This window comes from Pipistrellus kuhlii, unplaced genomic scaffold (assembly GCF_014108245.1).
Source record: "Pipistrellus kuhlii isolate mPipKuh1 unplaced genomic scaffold, mPipKuh1.p scaffold_m20_p_10, whole genome shotgun sequence".
NCBI classification, from domain to species: domain Eukaryota; kingdom Metazoa; phylum Chordata; class Mammalia; order Chiroptera; family Vespertilionidae; genus Pipistrellus; species Pipistrellus kuhlii.
The window spans coordinates 7,616,660-7,634,761 of NW_023425405.1; positions in this window are offsets into that span (position 1 = coordinate 7,616,660).

Here is an 18,102-nt window from a genome sequence, read left to right on the forward strand (position 1 = left end):
GCGAGTCTATTTTGAAGAAGTGGCATTAGAAAAAGTTTAAGTTTAAAATATTTGGCTCTCAAAAGAAATTTCAATCATTGTACTGTTGATATTTGGCTCTGTTGACTAATGAATTTGCCAACCACTGTAACTAGAGAAATAAAAGATCTCTCCAAGTTCTCTATCAACATGTCATAAGATTATTTCAAGAGTACATGCCCAGAGCACAAAATTCATGCATGGGTAGGGTTCCTATGCCTAGCCAGTGATCAGGGCTGATCAGGCCTTCCTTCCTGGGACTGCTGGCTGTCGGCCAGGGCCTGCCTTTGTTCTACAGCTGCCAGCTGCTGGCCAGGGCCTTCTTTCATTCCATGCCACCCCCTGGTGGTCAGTGCACATCAAAGTGAGTGGTCGAACTCCTGGTCAGTGGAACTACCAAGGGGAATATTTGCATATTAGCCATTTATTATATAGGATCATGAAAAAAGAGACTTACATGCAACTCCTTTTCTCATTCAATTATTTCATTCATTGCTTCCCCCAAACAAAACTTACTCCATTCTATTCAGTTCTGTTCATATTTTTTTCTGTTATTATTAGTCAAATTTTTCCCTCAAAAGAATTTTTTAGTAAATCAGAAAAGCCCAGGTAAACATGTTTAGATGTTGGTGGCCAAGGGGATGTACAATGTGTGTCTGTGTTCTGTGTGAGTGTGTGTGTGTGTGTGTGTGTGTGTGGACACAGTGAATATGGGGATTAGGGGATGGGAATAGCAAAGGCAAAAAGATAACATACGATGATTGGGAACCTGTAGTATTTAAGAAAGCCTTCAAAGTTTACATTTGAAAAGAAATACATGCTTCATGGACATAGTAATTTTTTAGTATGAAATAAAAACAAAGCTGATGCTAGGTTGGATAATGGATCTAGAAAATTATAGAAACTTGGTATGAAATAAATTTTGTAGATATAAAAGTACATTTATCTATTACAAAAAAGAAAGAAAGAAAGAAAGAAAGAATCAAGAAAGAAAGAAAGAAAGAAAGAAAGAAAGAAAGAAAGAAAGAAAGAAAGAAAGAAAGTTAAAAGATATTAAGCCAAAAGTCTTCTGCTGGCAATTCAAATGATAATTTGTCCCCAGAGCTCCAAAAATCATAGTCATTTTCAAAATAAGCTAAAAATAAATGAAGCACTTAATTATGACTTGAGTTCCTAAGTGAGGTTTTTGGTAAAAATGCAGTTAGGAATATTAAGAGGTTTTGTTTTTTAAGTAGACAACACAAAACATTCTGGATAAAATTACAGTTTTGTTTATCCCTCTAGCTATATGCATTCTAAAACTACGTTATCTCCTCAAAAAAGTTAAAAACAAAACTCCCATTTGCCCCAGCAATCCCACTTCTTTATATTTATCCAAAGAAATTAAAATCAGGATCTTGAAGAGATACTTACCTGTACTCCAATATTCATAGTAGCATTGCCCACAATAGTCAAGATATGGAAGCTACCTATTCATGACAGATGTACTATATGAAAAAGAAAAAAAAAAGAAAAAAAAATATATATATATAAAACAGAGTATTATCAGTCTTGAAGAAAAAGGAAATTCTGCCATTAGTGATAACATGGATAGACCTGGAGGACATTATGTTAAGTTAAATAAGCAAACACAGAAAGACAAATACTGTATGATCTAATTTATATGTGGGGGGAAAAAATCACAGAAACAGAGTTGAAATCGGTTGCCAGAGGCCATGGGGAATGAAAAATGGAGAAGGTTATTGTCAAAGGGTACAAAATTTCACTTATGCAAGATAATGAGTTCTGGAGGCCTACTATACAGAATAATGCCTATAGCTACCAATACTGTATTATACATTTAAATATTGGTATGAGGGTAGATCTTATGTAAAGTGTTCTTATCACAAACACAAAAAAAATGATAATAAAAGGAGTAGGAGGAAACTTTTGAAAGTGATGGATATGAATTTACAGGTGGTGAGAGTTTTATGGGTATATACTTAACTTCCGACTCATTGAGCTGTGTAAGTACTTTTTTTTTACATGCCAATCATATCTCAAAAAAGTGGTTTAAAATTTAAAAAACGAAATACTCAGTACAGGCATTCCTTTGATATATTGTGTGTTTAATTCCAGACCACAGCAATAAAGTGAATCATAATCTTTTTAAAAAGATATATATTTTTATTGTGGATAGTATTACAGATGTCTCCCATTCCCCCCTCTCCATTACCCTCTCTTTCCCACCCCTTAACACCATCCCCCCATGTTGTCATCTCCCTATTGCTTGGTGTCCATGAGCTTTGTATAAAGCATATAGGTTTTTTGGTTTATCTCTTCTCATTTCACCAAGGTATTTCAGTCTGTTCCATGCCTCCCATACTTCGGGTCTTATTTTGTTGGTCAGTTCATTTTGCTCATTACATTCCACAAATAAGTGATGTCATGTGGTATTTGTCTTATTAAAAGATTGGCTTATTTCACTCAGCATAATAGCCTTTAGGTCCATCCATACAGAAAAGGTAAGAGATCCTTATTTTTTACAGCTGCATAGTATTCCATTGTGTAAATGTCCCATAGCTTTTTTTTTTTTTTACCTATTCATCTACTGATAGGCATTGGGGCTGTTTCCAAATCTTAACCATTGTAAATAACACTGCTATGAACATAGGGGTGCATATATTCTTCCTGATTGATATTTTGGGATTTTTAGGATATATTCCCAGAAGTAGGGTTGCTGGCTGAAATGGAAGTTCCATTTTTAACTTTTTGAGGAAACTTCATACTATTTCCCATAGTGGCTGCACCAGTCTGCATCCCCACCAGTAGTTAACAAGTGTTCCATTTTACCCTCATCCTGGCCAGCACTTGTTATTTGTTGATGATAGCCATTTGGCAGGTGTGAGGTGATAGCTCATTGTGGTTTTAATTTGCATTTTCCTGATGACTAGTGATGCAGAGCATTTTTTTTGTCTGTTTCAAAACTGTATATTCTCTTTAGAAAAATGTTTATTCAAGTCCCCAGACCATTTTTTGGGAATGGATTGTTTTTTATGTTGAGTTGTATGAGTTATTTATATAAGGTCTTCAAAAAAGTATTAAAAATAGAACTACCACAAAATCCAGTAAGTGCACTCCTGTATAGTTATTTGGAAAACACACACACACACACAAAAAAAAAAAAAAAAAAAAAAAATTAAATAAAAAAGACATATGCAACTCTATGTCCATTGCAGCATTATTTATAATAATAAAAATATGGAAGCAACCTAAGTGTCCATCAGTAGATGAGTTTATGAAGAAAATGTGTTAATATAGATATAAATATAGGTATAGATATAGATATAGACAATGAAATATTCAGACACAATAAAGAATGAGCCCTAGCCATGTGGTTCAAAGGTTAAAGTCTCCACTCTAGTAATGAAGGCTCAAAGATTTGATTCCCAATCAAGGGCATGTACCTGGGTTGCCAGTTCTGTTCCTCCATCCACTCAGGGTATGTGGGGTAGGCAACCAGTCGATGTATCTCTCTCACACTGATGTTTCTCTCTTCCCCCACTCCCTCCCTGCTACTCTCTCTGAAAAACAATGGAAAAGGTTGTGTGTTTTTTTTTTAAAGAGGGAAACATTTCATTTGCTACAAAATTGATAGACCTAGATGGAATTATGCTAAGTGTAATAAGTCAGACAGAAAATGACAAACACTCTATGATTAAACAGAAAATAAACAAACAAAACAGAAACACACCCATAGATACAGAGAGTAAGTTAATGGCTCCCAGAGAGTTAGAGGGGTTGTAGTAGATGAAAATAGTGAAGCTGAGAAGGAGGTAGAAACATCCAGTTATCAAATAAATAACTCATGGGATGTGGTATACAACATAAGGAAAATAGTCAATAATATTGTAATAACTTTTTTTGTACAGTGACAGATGGTTACTAGACTTATTGTTGTGATCACATTGTAAAGTATATGAATGTCGAATCACTATGTTGTACATCTGAAACTAATATAATACTACATGCCAACTATACTTTAATAAAAAATAAATTTAAAAAAGGAAACGCTTTCTAAGGCACAAGAATAAAAGTTTAGGAGGTAGTTCGTACAAAAATTCAAAGAGCTCTTCACCTATTTTTCATTTCTCTCCCCCAAATTAAAATCAAGCCTCAATGTTCTTTGTCTTTCCGTAAAAGACAAAGCCTTCCTCATTGGAAGCTCATCCTTCTCCACTGAAGTATATAGCCCTGGGTATTTCACAGAGTTTCTCAAAGGAGCTTCAGTTTGAGACATACTCTCCTGAGATTTGGAGCAATGATTCTACTCTCTACGGTCACATGTTTTTCATAAACCTATTTTGATTTTTTTCCTGCACATATACTTCTACATGCATTGGAATAATTTGTTTAAAATGTTATCTCTTGTCCTTAAATACTTTTCTAAAGGAAATTATTCAAACAAAAGTAAATGAAACACTGTGCTTAGTTTGCTACCAGCTTCTCACTAAAATTTACTGTAAGGTAAATTCAATATTGAATTTCTTCTCTTTATAGCTCCAGAAAGGAAATTATAGTTTAACAAGCGCACATCCAGCTCCTAGTATTTCATAGTTTAGTGTTAAGCATAAGGATTTTCATGACTTGATCATAAAAAATGATTTGCCAGTAATACAAAATGTGGTTTACAGTAAGACACTGTGAAGAGACTGTGTTCTAAGACTATTTTCTAAATAATTCTGATCCTGGGAATCCCGTGGGCCTTGGTTCTGAGGTTCCTCTCCTGAAGATTCTGAATTGTTCATCTAGAATGGAATCTTTATTTTTAATAAGAATCCAGATGATTCTTAGGATGAAACTGAGGGAACAATGTTACAAGGTTAGATTGTATTCATTGATGGTAATTATTGTCAATAATTACTCATCAATGGTAATGCTTTTTTTCTTCTTCAGCATTTGAAAATGACAGAAAGAAAAGATGGACTGGGTTGTTCAGGCCTCACATTGTAGATGCCCCTGATTTCCCCTTCACATGGATTTCTGCCTCTGGTAGGAGAACAGAGATGCTTGATTTGAATCTATTCCAACAGGAGAAAGAGCAGCCTGGATTTCTGCTTACCCTTAGGATATAGAAAGATGAAAAGAACATGCTCTCACCTGTCAATGAAACAAAGCTGAGTAAATGACAAAATTATAACTTTTCCTGAACCTATGAGAAGGCTAAGGACACAATCTGAAACCCATGGAGGGACAAACTCCTGCAGGGAGAGAAATCATACCCTCACAAAAGGCAAGAATGCCTGCATCTAGGAACAAATACTATTTACCTCAACTCACTATTCTTCCTAAGATGTCTGACATTCAATAAAAAATTATAAATCATGCAAATAAGAACAATGGAATCACTCTCAAGAGACAAAGAAATGACCCAAATGTTGGAAGTATTATGCAAGCGATTTTATTGCTCTTTAAATATAAACTTATATTTTAAGATACCTAGGTACACAGAAGAGTCATAAAGATAGAAGGACAAAGAGTGCTAATGCTTGGTTTCCCTGATTGTTAGGGTACATCGGGGGCCTGTGATACATTTGTCACAACTAAGGATCTAACTTTGAAACATTGCTATTAATCAAATTCGGAAGTTTATTTAGATTTCACTAGCTTTCCCCTAATGTCTTTTTTCTGTTCTAGAGTCTTCCCCAAGCCATCACTCTGCATGTAGTTATCAGACTGCCTTAGCCTCCTCTGGTCTGTGACCGTTTCTCAGACTTTCTGATAAACTGGACAGTTTTGAGAGTACTGGTCAGATATTTTGTAGAATGTCCCTCAATTTTGGTTTGGCTGATTTATTTTTCATGGTTAGACTGGGTTTTTAGGAAGAATACCACAGAGGTAAAGTATCATTCTCATTACATTATACCACGTGCCCATGCTATCAACATAACATATCACTGATGAGGGATGAGGTTAACCTTGATCACATGACCTTGATAATATTTGCCAGGGTTCAGTCTGTCCTGCTTTTTATTTGCTGAGAGGATGAAATGGCAACATCTAAGCTCTTTACATGTGGAATAGAAAACTAGGATTTTTTGTCGTATTATTCTAGAAAAATATTTATTTGATCTATGTCTTACAATTGACTTGCTTAGAATTTTGCAAAGTAGTCTCATGATGTTTTTTTAAAGTCCTTCTGTTTAAATGGTTTATTTCTCTTTTCTCAATTATAATTTTGTTTTGCTCCTTTACTTCTGGATTAAGTTAGTTAGCAATCTGTCTACTCTGTTAAAATTTTCAATTTGATTTTAACTCTTTTTATCTTTTGAATGAATTAATTTTTGCTTTTATCTATATTAATTTCCTCTTGCTTCTTTAGTTTTCCTTTTATAGCCTTTTGAATAAGATGTTTAATTAATTTTCATTTTGTATATTATTTTTATAAACTAAAAATGCTTTAGTTTATCTCATAGATTTGATTTCTTTTTCTATTTCTTACTATTAATAAATTATTAAATCTTAATTTTTGTTCCCTCTTGTATAAGATTTTTAAAAAATATATTCTTTATTGATTTTAGACAGGAAGGGAGAGGGAGAGAGAAGGAAACATTAATGATGAAAGAGAATCATTGATTGGCTGCCCTGTGTGCCCCACACTGGGGATTGAGCCTGCAACCCAGGCATGTGCCTGACGAAGAATTGAACCATGACTTCTGGCTCATAGGTCAATTGTTCAACCACTGAGCCACGCTGGCTAGGCCCAAGTTGTTTTTATTAGAATGTTTTCAACTTTTATATGAAGGGATCCTTATAGTTTTATTATTAATATCTAGGTTTATTGCATTATGTTAAATGCTATTAATATTCTTTCCATTTTGTAATTTATTGATTTTTTCATTTTGGTCTAATATATGGTTAATTTTTATAACATGCTGCATGCACAATTAAAACAAAAGTATATACTCTATTGTTAGAGTTTGACATATGACTACCTTACTTTTAATACTGTTTAGCTCTCAAACATTTCTCTTCACTGATTATTTGTCCCTCCTATTTTTACTTTGCTATTTTCTTCTTGTTTTCTACTACAATAATATTGATATTAGCTGTTTCTTAGTTCGTATTCCTGGAAACAAAACTTGAGCAGCATCTTGGCTGAGTGATATAATGAAAGAATGTTCTCAGGAGGAAATGAGTGAGGGATGCCGGATGAGGCAGGGTAGGAAAAAGCTGGGTAATGAGGGATGTGGAAGGCCAGGGGGAATTCTGAGCAGGACTAACCCCCTAGAGTTAATCTGACCCAGGGGAGTTGGTCATTATCTGTGGCTGCAATCTGTGGGCTGGAAATAGCTTCCAGAGGGAGGCTGTGTCTGCTGTTGCTTCTTGGCAAGTTACTCAAGAAGGGAGCCCTTGTGAGGGTATAACCGCCCACACTGACAACAGTTAGGAGGTAAGCACATGGACTTTTGGTAAAGTGGGTCAGGGAGGGAAATGAAGACCATTGACTACAGGTAATAATGTCTCCTTCCCTTTCCATACTATTAAGTTCAAGGTTCCCTCCCCCCGTTGAAATAGAAAGCAAACAACAGGGGGAAGGGGCAAAGCATGTACCGCAAAGCTTACCATCACCTTACACTCACTTCACCTATGTATGCTACCAGCCTTGAAATCATTTGAATTTGGGATTCTTGATTTTAACAATTGCCATAGTTAGTTATCCTTGTTTGTTTTAGATATATTTTTTCTGGCATCAATTGCTTGTAAATGTTCATGATTTATTTTCATATCCATTTTATGTATAAAAACAATTTGGGCGATAATGAGTTTTTATTAGTGAAAAATGGTAATAAATACGTGAAGACTACAAATTACAGGTTATAGTTATTTGTGTAAGAAAGTTGTGAAGAGACTGCTTAGCCTTACTCTTCTCCACCTAGAGATCCCTTCTTGTGAGGCTTCGACAAAGGCTGGAAAACTACACATGACCTTTGCCAGACTGTTTGCAGGTAGGGCTCTATACGTGACCCACGATCAGTCAGCAGAGGCACCCACCAGGACCTACAGGAAGGAAATAAATGATGTAGCATAGTGGCGGTGTAGGCCAAATTTCATCTTGGCTCAGAGGCATCTAAGCCTCCTGGGGCAGCTGTAATGCCTGTTCTCTGATGTCATGGATGCCAAGTGGCAGATGGTGTTGTTGGAACAACTCTGTTGCATAGTTGGGCATTTCTTCTGGCTGCATTGCTCTGACCATTTTCCTAGACCTCCCTGAATCTATCTACTTTCTAAAATCTTGTAAATTCCTCCCTTAAACCATCTAGAATAAATTTTGTTGCCTATAACAAAGAAATAACCTAGACCACATGTGTCAAACACAAGGCCCTCGGGCCAAATCCGTCCCGCCAGGCCTTGCAATGTGGCCCGCACCGCACTGTCATCACTGCACTCCCCTGCGTTTCCATCACAGTGACAGTTTATGACTGTTCAGTAAACCATTCGGCCCGCGATTTAGGCTGGATTTTAGATTTTGGCCCCTTCTCTGATTGAGTTCGACACCCCTAACCTAGACAGTGACAGTAATAATCCTAAGTATGGTAGAATTATTCTCAAAATAATATCTTAGTGTCAAATGCTATAAATATTATTTAATATCGGGGTACTGCTCAATTTTATGAGTTCAGGAACCCATCCTTGTCAGTTCTCTGGTGTGGTCAAGTTAAGAAACTAACTCATACCTTGAAACTGAGACAAATGAGACTGAGATGGGGATAAGCATATATGTTAAACTAGAGGCCCGGTGCAAGAAAATCATGCATGAGGCTGGGGGGTGTTCCTCAGCCCAGCCTACACATTCTCCAATCTGGAATCCCTCTCACAATCCAGGACTGCTGGCTTCCAACCACTAGCCTGCCTGCTTGATTGCCCCTAACTGCTTCTGCCTGCCAGTCTGATCACCCCCAACCACTCTCCTGCCATCCTGATTGACTCCTAACTGCTCCCCTACCCAATTGCCCCCAACTGCCCTCCCCTGCAGGCCTGGTCACTCCCAACTGCCTTCCCCTGCCAGCCATCTTGTGTCCACATAGGGGTGGCCATCTTGTGTGTTAGAATGATGGTTAATTTGCATATTACCTCTTTATTATATAAGATAACAAGGTATTAGGGGAATTTCTGCCTAAATTCAAGTTAGGTATGATCATAAGTCTAAGTAAAGAATCTGAAACTGAGTATGAAGATGGCAGAAATAAACTTCACATATACCAATATATCAATGTTTGACAAGTGTCAAAAACATGATGACAACACCAGAGACAGTGTGAGTGTAGCTTTCTCTTGTGTTTCTCAGGAGATTCTCTGAATGATAAGCAGTGTGGTGTGGAGTACTGAAACCAAGCCGGAATCACTTTATGACCTCCTCCCCCAAGTTTCTTGCTTAAAAAAAACACACAGAAGACTGAGTCTCTTTTCCTTACATTTACTTAAGTCAATTTTTTTCAGACATAAATCAGGATTTGGGAGCCCTAGAATCACAGAAAACTTTGATGTGCACCTTGAGTTGTATTTACAAAACCTCCACTAGATAGAAAACTACTAGTACTTACTGGTACTGACCACAGTCACATAAACCCCAGAATACCTGATGGTGGAGGATTGATTACCAGAACTCCTAAAATATCTCTTTGTTACTCCAGCTCCAACCAATCAGAAGATACCCATAAACTGACCATTTCTTGAAAAACTTTACCCCCATTTTTTCACCCTTTAAAAACAAGTTTGTACTTAAAACTTGTGTAGCTTCTTGATGTAGCATCACCATAAAACAAATCTAATTTCTGTACTGCAGTTCTTGATGTTCAGTGTTTGGCTCAGCTGGTGCTGGGTGGATGAATATTTTGTTTGGTTACAGAACCAGCCACCTATCTTTTTTTTTTTTTAAGTAGAATTTTCTCTTGACTTCAGAGAAGAAGGGAGAGAGAGAGAGAGAAAAAAAAACATCAATGATGAGAGTGAATCATTGATTGGCTGCCTTCTGCACACCCCGCACTGGGGATGGAGCCCACAACCTGGGCATGTGCACTGACTGGGAATCAAATTGTGACCTGGTACATAGGTTAACGTTCAACCACTAAGCCATGCTGGCCAGGCTTAGCCATCTGTCTTAATGTATGGTACCTGGGTCCTTAAAGTTTTGCTGTGCCATACTCTTGTATATTACACATTCTCCTTTTACTTATCCTCATATTTTAGGATCTAGAAATTTTCTTTTTGTTTTTATTTGTTATTTGTCACCAAAATATATATTTTTCCCATTGATATTTTAGAGGGAGTGGAAGAAAGGAAGGGAGTAGGGAGAGAGAGAGAGAATGAGGGAGAGAGAGAGAGAGAAAAACACCAATGTGAGAGACACACATTGATTGATTATCTCCCACACATATCTCAACCAGGGCTGGAGATCAAACCTGCAACCAAGATACTACATGTCCTTGACCAGGAATTGACATGACCCTTAGGTGCACAGGCTGATGCTCTAACTACTAAGATACACTGGCCAAGGTAGGAATTTTCCTTTTATGTCTACTTAGGAATATAGTCATAGATTATCATATCATAAAGGCCAAATCATAATGATGTGAGAGCATATAGGTCAAAAACTGGCAGGATTCATATGACCTTATGACAAATCTCTCAGATAATAGTTTGAAGGATTTGTCAAAAAGACAAGAAAGCCTTATATTATTTGACCAATCATCCCGCTAACATGGTGCTGGTGGAAAGCCCCAAAAGTCAGAATCATTCTGAAGAACTGATTCATAGCTTTATTCAAATTCATAAGAGCTTTAATAGGAGAAACTTACAGACACTGGCAAAGCAGCTTCTCTCAGTGGTGGATGGCTAGAAAGAATCCACACCCCTCTCAGGATAGGGTCTCCTTTTTACAAGGGGTGAATATCAAAACCATATGGTGGGTAGTCACATAGACCACCAGAGAGCAATGCATCAGGAAGCTATTGCACTCTATACATTCATTAACCTTCTTCCTGGGGCACCATGTTTGTCTTTGGTTGGCATTCCAGTTTTCTGGATAGTCAGCCAAGCCTGAGGGTACAAAGATTGAGTTCCACATTTCCCAGGCACCTTTGCTGCTGGAGCCGTATTGCATCTCAGTGAGTTCCCCAAACCCGGGCAGACTGGGATAAACATAATGACATTCAAATTTATCTTTTTGATATAAGTTCATGTCAAGACCTGGTTTACCTCTTTTTGTGTAACATGTTACAATATGGACTCTGCCTAGATTGATGTGAAGACATTTACCCACCTATTTTCTGATTAATTCCTAGGTTATTACATGTAGAGTGGAGGTAGGAGAAAAGCTGATTTACCCTTTAGAAGACAATCTCATTTCCAAGTTCTTGGAGTGGGCTTCATTCAAACCATCCAGTACTGACAACATCCAGCTGTCAATATTCTCAAGAAATATCAACCTACATATTTTATCTTTAAAAAATGAAGGTTTGTGAAATGTATCTTTCTTCTATTTTTAAACTTAAATGTTAAAATTTATTTTCCTCTGCAAATGCAAGTGATTATGCCCAATCATTTTGATTATGAGTTGGCTGTGTTTCAGTTACATCTCTTACATCTAGCATATTTTAATAAAAGTTAATTTAAAAAAAAAAAACACACAAAACTTTAGCAGCTGGTTAAACACACACACACACACACACACACAAAAAAAAACACCTTAACTCATAATAAGGGATTTCTCTCCTATCTAACCAATGTAATCTTCCATTTTGATGTATTTTATCTAAAATAGTATTTAAAGAAACTTGGCACTGCAACATAGTTTCTACAACTATAGACCCTTGTCACCAAAACTAGCAAAAAGTGAATTCATGCTTAGGAAAAATTTTGTATGGTTTATTAAAAAAATAACTAACTTAAAAAATTTTTGGAGTTTGAGACACAATGTACAGATTATAAATGAATCTCTAAGAGTCTATTAAAAGCTCTGTCTAGATAGGCAAAAGGTGCATTTACTCCTATGATTATGAAGCTTTTTGCAATTATAGTAGTCACAGGAATAAATTATTTTTATATGGATTATAAGTAGATAATCATGTAGTCTTCATATGAAAGAGTTCCCAACCTCTTTTCTTTAATGTGCATTTCTAGAATAAAAGTAAATCTGGATAATTTTTAAAAATTGGTTTATAATTCAGTTATGTCATGATTGTTTTATTGCTACAATGCTTATACTATTATCTTTGGAGTCTTTCTTTCTTTTCTTGCTCTTTCTTTATCTCCCCTAAGACCAATTTCCGGAATAAATTTACCACAATTTATAATAGAAATGCATGAACAATGAGGACCATTGACACAAAAACAACACCATTAACAAAACAGAAGCACAAACATCAGAACTCAGTGTTTTGCTCTTGAAATCCTATTGAAACCAGGAAAGTCAGGGTTTTTGCTGCCAATACGTAGGGACAAGGATTGAATCTTTATGGGCTCTTTATTCAGATGGCTGCAATCTGAGAAGACAGTGAGTTGTGTACCTTAAAAGACTGTCTTACATCTCATCTCAAGCCAGCCTTTTTTTATAAGAAGAAGAAAAGTGTAGGTAAGTGGTCTGGAATTTAGTGAAAAAGGTTAATCAGACAAAAATTGTAGTCTGAGCTTTTCTGGGCAACTCTTAAAAGTAATCTGATGGGCGATTCTTTGTCTGCAACCTGGGCAGCTGATGTTCTCTCCCTGGAGCACAATGGCTCAGATAACATCTTGGGCCCTTGCAATCCTCCTGGGGCACAAAGGACCAATTGCTTGCGGGTCTCCTAAAGTCAGGCAGATCCACTCATACATTCCAGTCCCTGGAACAATAGCTTTCTACCCACATTCATTACCAAGCCTATCAGCTATGTATCTAAAGCTATAACATTTGTAACTTCTTGCTTGGGTTCCCCATCACTGTGTGCAAAGGTATTGTGATCAAGCCCACAATTTAAGGCTGCTCTATCTGGGTTTAGGTAGAGAGAATCATAAGGGCCGTTGTGGCTGGAAAACTGGGTCATCAGAGGTAAGCTCTTACCTTAGTCTTTGGTTTAGCTCCTGAGAAAGGAATTTATCTCAGGGCCATTTTATAAGGGGAATGGAATATACAGTATATGACAAGAAGTCTCCAAGAAAATGTGAAGGTATTTAGCATCTTACTGACTTTTATGTATCATGTAATAAATTTATTGGGATAGACTGAGCTCCGATGAAAAAAGTTTTTCTTTATCCAATGCCTTCAAATTCCAGAGATCATTCATTCTTTCCCATCTCTTGATGGCATTATATATTCCACAGTTTTGTTGTGTGCAGATGATAAAGAGTCTAAATCAAACATTAATGTTACATCTAATTAGAGTCTTCATCTTTCCCCCTATTGTAGCTCTAACAAAGAGGTTGGGGACTAGTAGGTAAGAAAGAGAGAATTCAGTTTTTTACTTCTCTACTGACTCTTCTTCTTGCCTTTATGGGACCATGGAGTTAAGGAGGTGGAAGAAATAAAATTTAAGTGTTAATTGACTGGTGCTATTGTAATCTGGCCATTGGTGCCCTCTGTTGGGAAAGGAGTCCAAATGCATGTTGCTTCCTGTTCTTCAGGAGCCTGAGAGGACTCCGGAGCTCAATCATTGGTAAGAGAGGGACACTTCTCTGCTAAACTCCTCTCAGCTCTTGCCCTACTCTAGAACCCATAGCCTCTTTCTTATAGGGAAATTTAAAGTGATAAATGTATATATTAAGAAAAGAAATATCTCGCCGAAACCCGTTTGGCTCAGTGGTAGAGCGTCGGTCTGCTGATTGAAAGGTCCCAGGTTCGATTCCGGTCAAGGGCATGTACATTGGTTGCAGGCACATCCCTAGTAGGGGGTGTGCAAGAGGCAGCTGGTCGATGTTTCTCTCTCATTGACGTTTCTGGCTCTCTATCTCTCTCCTTTCCTCTCTGTAAAATATATATATATATATAAATAAAGAATATAAAAGAAAAGAAAAGAAATATCTCAACCTACTTTTACATCTCAAAGAACTAGTTAAAGAAGAACAAAATGAGGCCAGAGTAAGCAGAAGGAAAGACAACAAAGATCACAGCACAAATAAATGAAAGAGAAACTAGAAATATAAATAGAAAGATCAACAAATCTGAGAGCTTTTTTAAAATAGATAAAATTGACAAATCTTTAGACTAAGAAAAAAGAGAGAATACAAAATCAGAAATGAAATAAGAGACATTACAACTGACACCACAGAAATATATAAGATCATAAGAAACCAGTTATGAGCATTTATATGCTAACAAATGGGTTACCTAGAAGTAAGGGAGAAATTCCTAGAAACATGAAAATTACCAAGATTGAATCATGAAGAGTGTATGAACAGATCAATAATGAATAAGGAGATTAAATCAGTAATAACTAAATTAAAAAAAGTCCCCAGAAAGAAAAGCCCAAGAGCAGGTAGTTTTACTGGTGAATTCTGTCAAACCTTTAAAGAAGAATTAACACCAATCTTTTCAAACACTTCCAATAAGTTGAAGAGGAGGAAATGCTTCCAAACTTATTTTATGAGACCAACATTACCCTGATACTAAAACCAGACAGGAACACTGATGAGTATGGATGCAAAAATCCTCAACAAAATATTGGCAAACCAACCTTATCAACACATTAAAAGGATCACATACCAAGATCAAGTGCAATTTATTCCTGGGATGCAAAGATGACTCAACATATACAAATCAATAAAAGTGATAAACCATATTAATATAATGCAATACAAAAATCAAAATATTATCTCAATGGTTACAGATCAAACATTTGACAACATTCACCATCTTTTTATAATAACCCCCCTCAGCAAATTGTGTATATAAGGAAGGTACCTCAATATAACAAAGTTTATATGTGACAAACCCACAGCTAACATCATGATCAACAGTAAAAGATTGAAAATTTTTCCTCTAAGATCAGAAACAAGATAAGGATGCTCACTTTTATTGCTCATTCAATATAGTACTGGGATAAGATAAAGGTGAGATAAAGAAATTAAAAGGCAACAACTTAAAAGGAAGAAGTAAAATTATCTTTATTTGCAGATGCTATAATTTTATAAATAGAAAAATCCTAAAGGCTCAACCCAAAACTATTGGAACCAATAAATGAATTTGGTGAAGTTGTAGGATGCACATACATCATATAGGAGTCAGTTATGACTCTGTATACTAAAATGAACTACTTTAATGAGAAATAAAGAAAATAATCTCATTCCTAATAGCACCAAAATCAATAAAATACTTAGAAATACGTTTAACCAAGGAGGTGAATGATCTGTACACTGAAAACTACAAGATTTTTATGAAAATACAAAAAACTGGATTCTGTGTACATGAATTGGAAAGTTAATGTCGCTAAAATGCCCACAGTACCCCAAAGCCATCAATAGATTTAATGCAATCCCTACCAAAATTAGTTCTTTTCCTCTTCTCTACTTATGAAGATATCTCTCTCTCTTTCTTGTGTGTGCATGTGCACACACACACACACACACACACACACACACACAAATATTATTCAGCCATGAGAAAGAAGGGGATAAATCTTGTTATTTGCAACAATATGAATGGGCCTGAAGATATTATGCTAAGTAAAATATGTCAGACAGAGAAAGACAAACATTGTATGATATCAGAGTTGGAATATTAAAAAGCCAAACTTGTACATACAGAGTAGAATGCTGGTCACCAGGGCATGGGGGAATTTGGAATATATTGGTCAAAGGGTACAAACTTGTAGTTAAGAAGATAAATAGGTTCAGGGAATCTGATGCACAGCACTGTGATTATAGTTAACAATACTATATTATATACTTGAAAATTGCTAAGGAATTATATCTTTTAAAATATCTTTATTGTTGAAAGTATTACAGATGCTCAATTTTCCCATTTGACCTCTTCTAGCCCACCCCTGCCCTTCAGCCCAGGCCTTCACCACCCTATTGCCAGTGACCATGTGTTAAGCATATATGCATACAAGTTCTTTGGTTGACTTTAGTTGATCTCTTCCCACCCTCTCACCCTCTCACGCCTTCCCTCTGAGAGTAGATAGTCAGTTCCACGCTTTTATGTCTCTGGATCTATAATATTTTGTTCATCAATTTATTATGTTCATTAGATTCCACATATGAGTTAGATCATGTGACTCTATCTGAAATGTTCTCGCCACAAAAAAAGAAATAGCTATGTGATGTGATGGAGCTGCTACCTTCCACTATCATGGGAATTTTTGATATATAAGGATATCAAATCAACATGTTGTATGCCTTAAACTTATACAGTGTTGCATACCCATTATGTTGTAATTAAAAAAAGAGGTAAAAGGAAGAGAAATTTAATAGTGTCATAGAGCTTACATTTGTGCCAAGTAAGGTAAATGGCATCAGCAAATGTGAGGAAGTAGAGCTATGCATGGATATTCAGGAAACAAGGAGCAGATGCACTGGGTGCAAACACTTGGGTTTATATTGAAGACTATTGGAAGTTAAGGCTAAGCCAGTAATTCAGAGGCAGATCTGGAAAATTCTTAAATACCAGGCTCCTAAATAGGCAAATGGTGTGACTGAAGTTTTCTAACCCATGTAACATGAACAGTAGGCATGGGAGGGGCATATCAATATCCACTAAACAAATGTGTGGTGTGTCTAATTAGGAATAAACTTCATGTCAGGTGCTACCAAGAATTCGCCATTTTTGACAGTCTCCTCCATATGTGACATTGTGTGAAGGGCAGGGGTTTACTTTCCACTTGTCAATGGTTTGATGTACATATGATTTATAAATGTTTGTATACAGGTGCTGGGCTATCAAAGTTACATAACTCCTACTAAATTTAACGTTGCTACTCACAAGTGTCCCAACATTTGCTCCTAAAACCCAGGGACACTGCCATCTTTATCTTCTCCTCCCTGTATGTTCTGAGTTATCATGCAGCACACTTTATGCATGAGTATTAATTAGTGTTACAGGGCAGCATACTTACTGATTAGACAACACAGGTGCATAACCTCTTGGTTCCTGAAATTCATATCAAGTTACTCAAACTCAAAAGAATGTCCTTGTTCTAAGTCCAAGCATTGGAGGTGCTGTTCATCGTTCTAAACACAACTCCCTTTATATCCCAACCATCTTTCCCCAAATTTAAGCTCTTTGCTCCTTTAAAATGTATCTCCTGGTCTCCTCTCTTTGTCTTTTGGTTCTTAGGAATGATATTAACCAGTCTCATGAATTTAAGTAATTCACTTGATCTTCTTAGGTATGTTTTCCAGCTGAGTTGGATTGAATAATCTTGCATGCCCTTTCAGCTGAAAATTTATGTAAAAGCTCTTTATGAATTAATTATTAGGTGTCCCAAAGATAAGAGATAGATATTATTTCTTTTTTTTTTAATTTCTGGATTCCCCCCAACTTCCTCTAATACTCATCCCTTACACTTTAGGGAAAAGAAGACAGTGAGAGTATTATAAATATTTAATAGATTCTGGAAGAATGTCTCTGTGTGTGTGGTAGTGGAGGGAAAGAGGCTCATACTTTCCCATTCTCTACTGATATAAAGGAAATGGTTTCTTCCAGCTATCTGAGATTTTAGAACACGCACAGTGTGGATGCAAATGATATCGGTAACTCAGATTTCACTGGCCTCTGTTCCACTTACTCTTTCAGGATACTAAACCCTTGCAACCCACCTCCTCACCAGCCTCCTAAGTGTTCCTAGAAATCTGTGGACAAATAACACCATGCTGATATCTACCTTTTATTTCTCCTCAGTCCCACATCATCTAGATATGATTCTTCTCCACAGACATCACTGCATCCACCAGGTTCCATCCCACCGTCTACTATCGTTGAACCACTGGAGCTTGGGAGATGCCAAGGCTGCATGGCGAACTGCTGCGAAGTGGGAAAATAGGCTTTACTCCCCTTTCTGTGCAATGGTAAAGATGCTGCTGAGGTGTGCCAATTGGCACAGTGTCTTTGGTTAAAGTGGCCTTTCAGTTTGT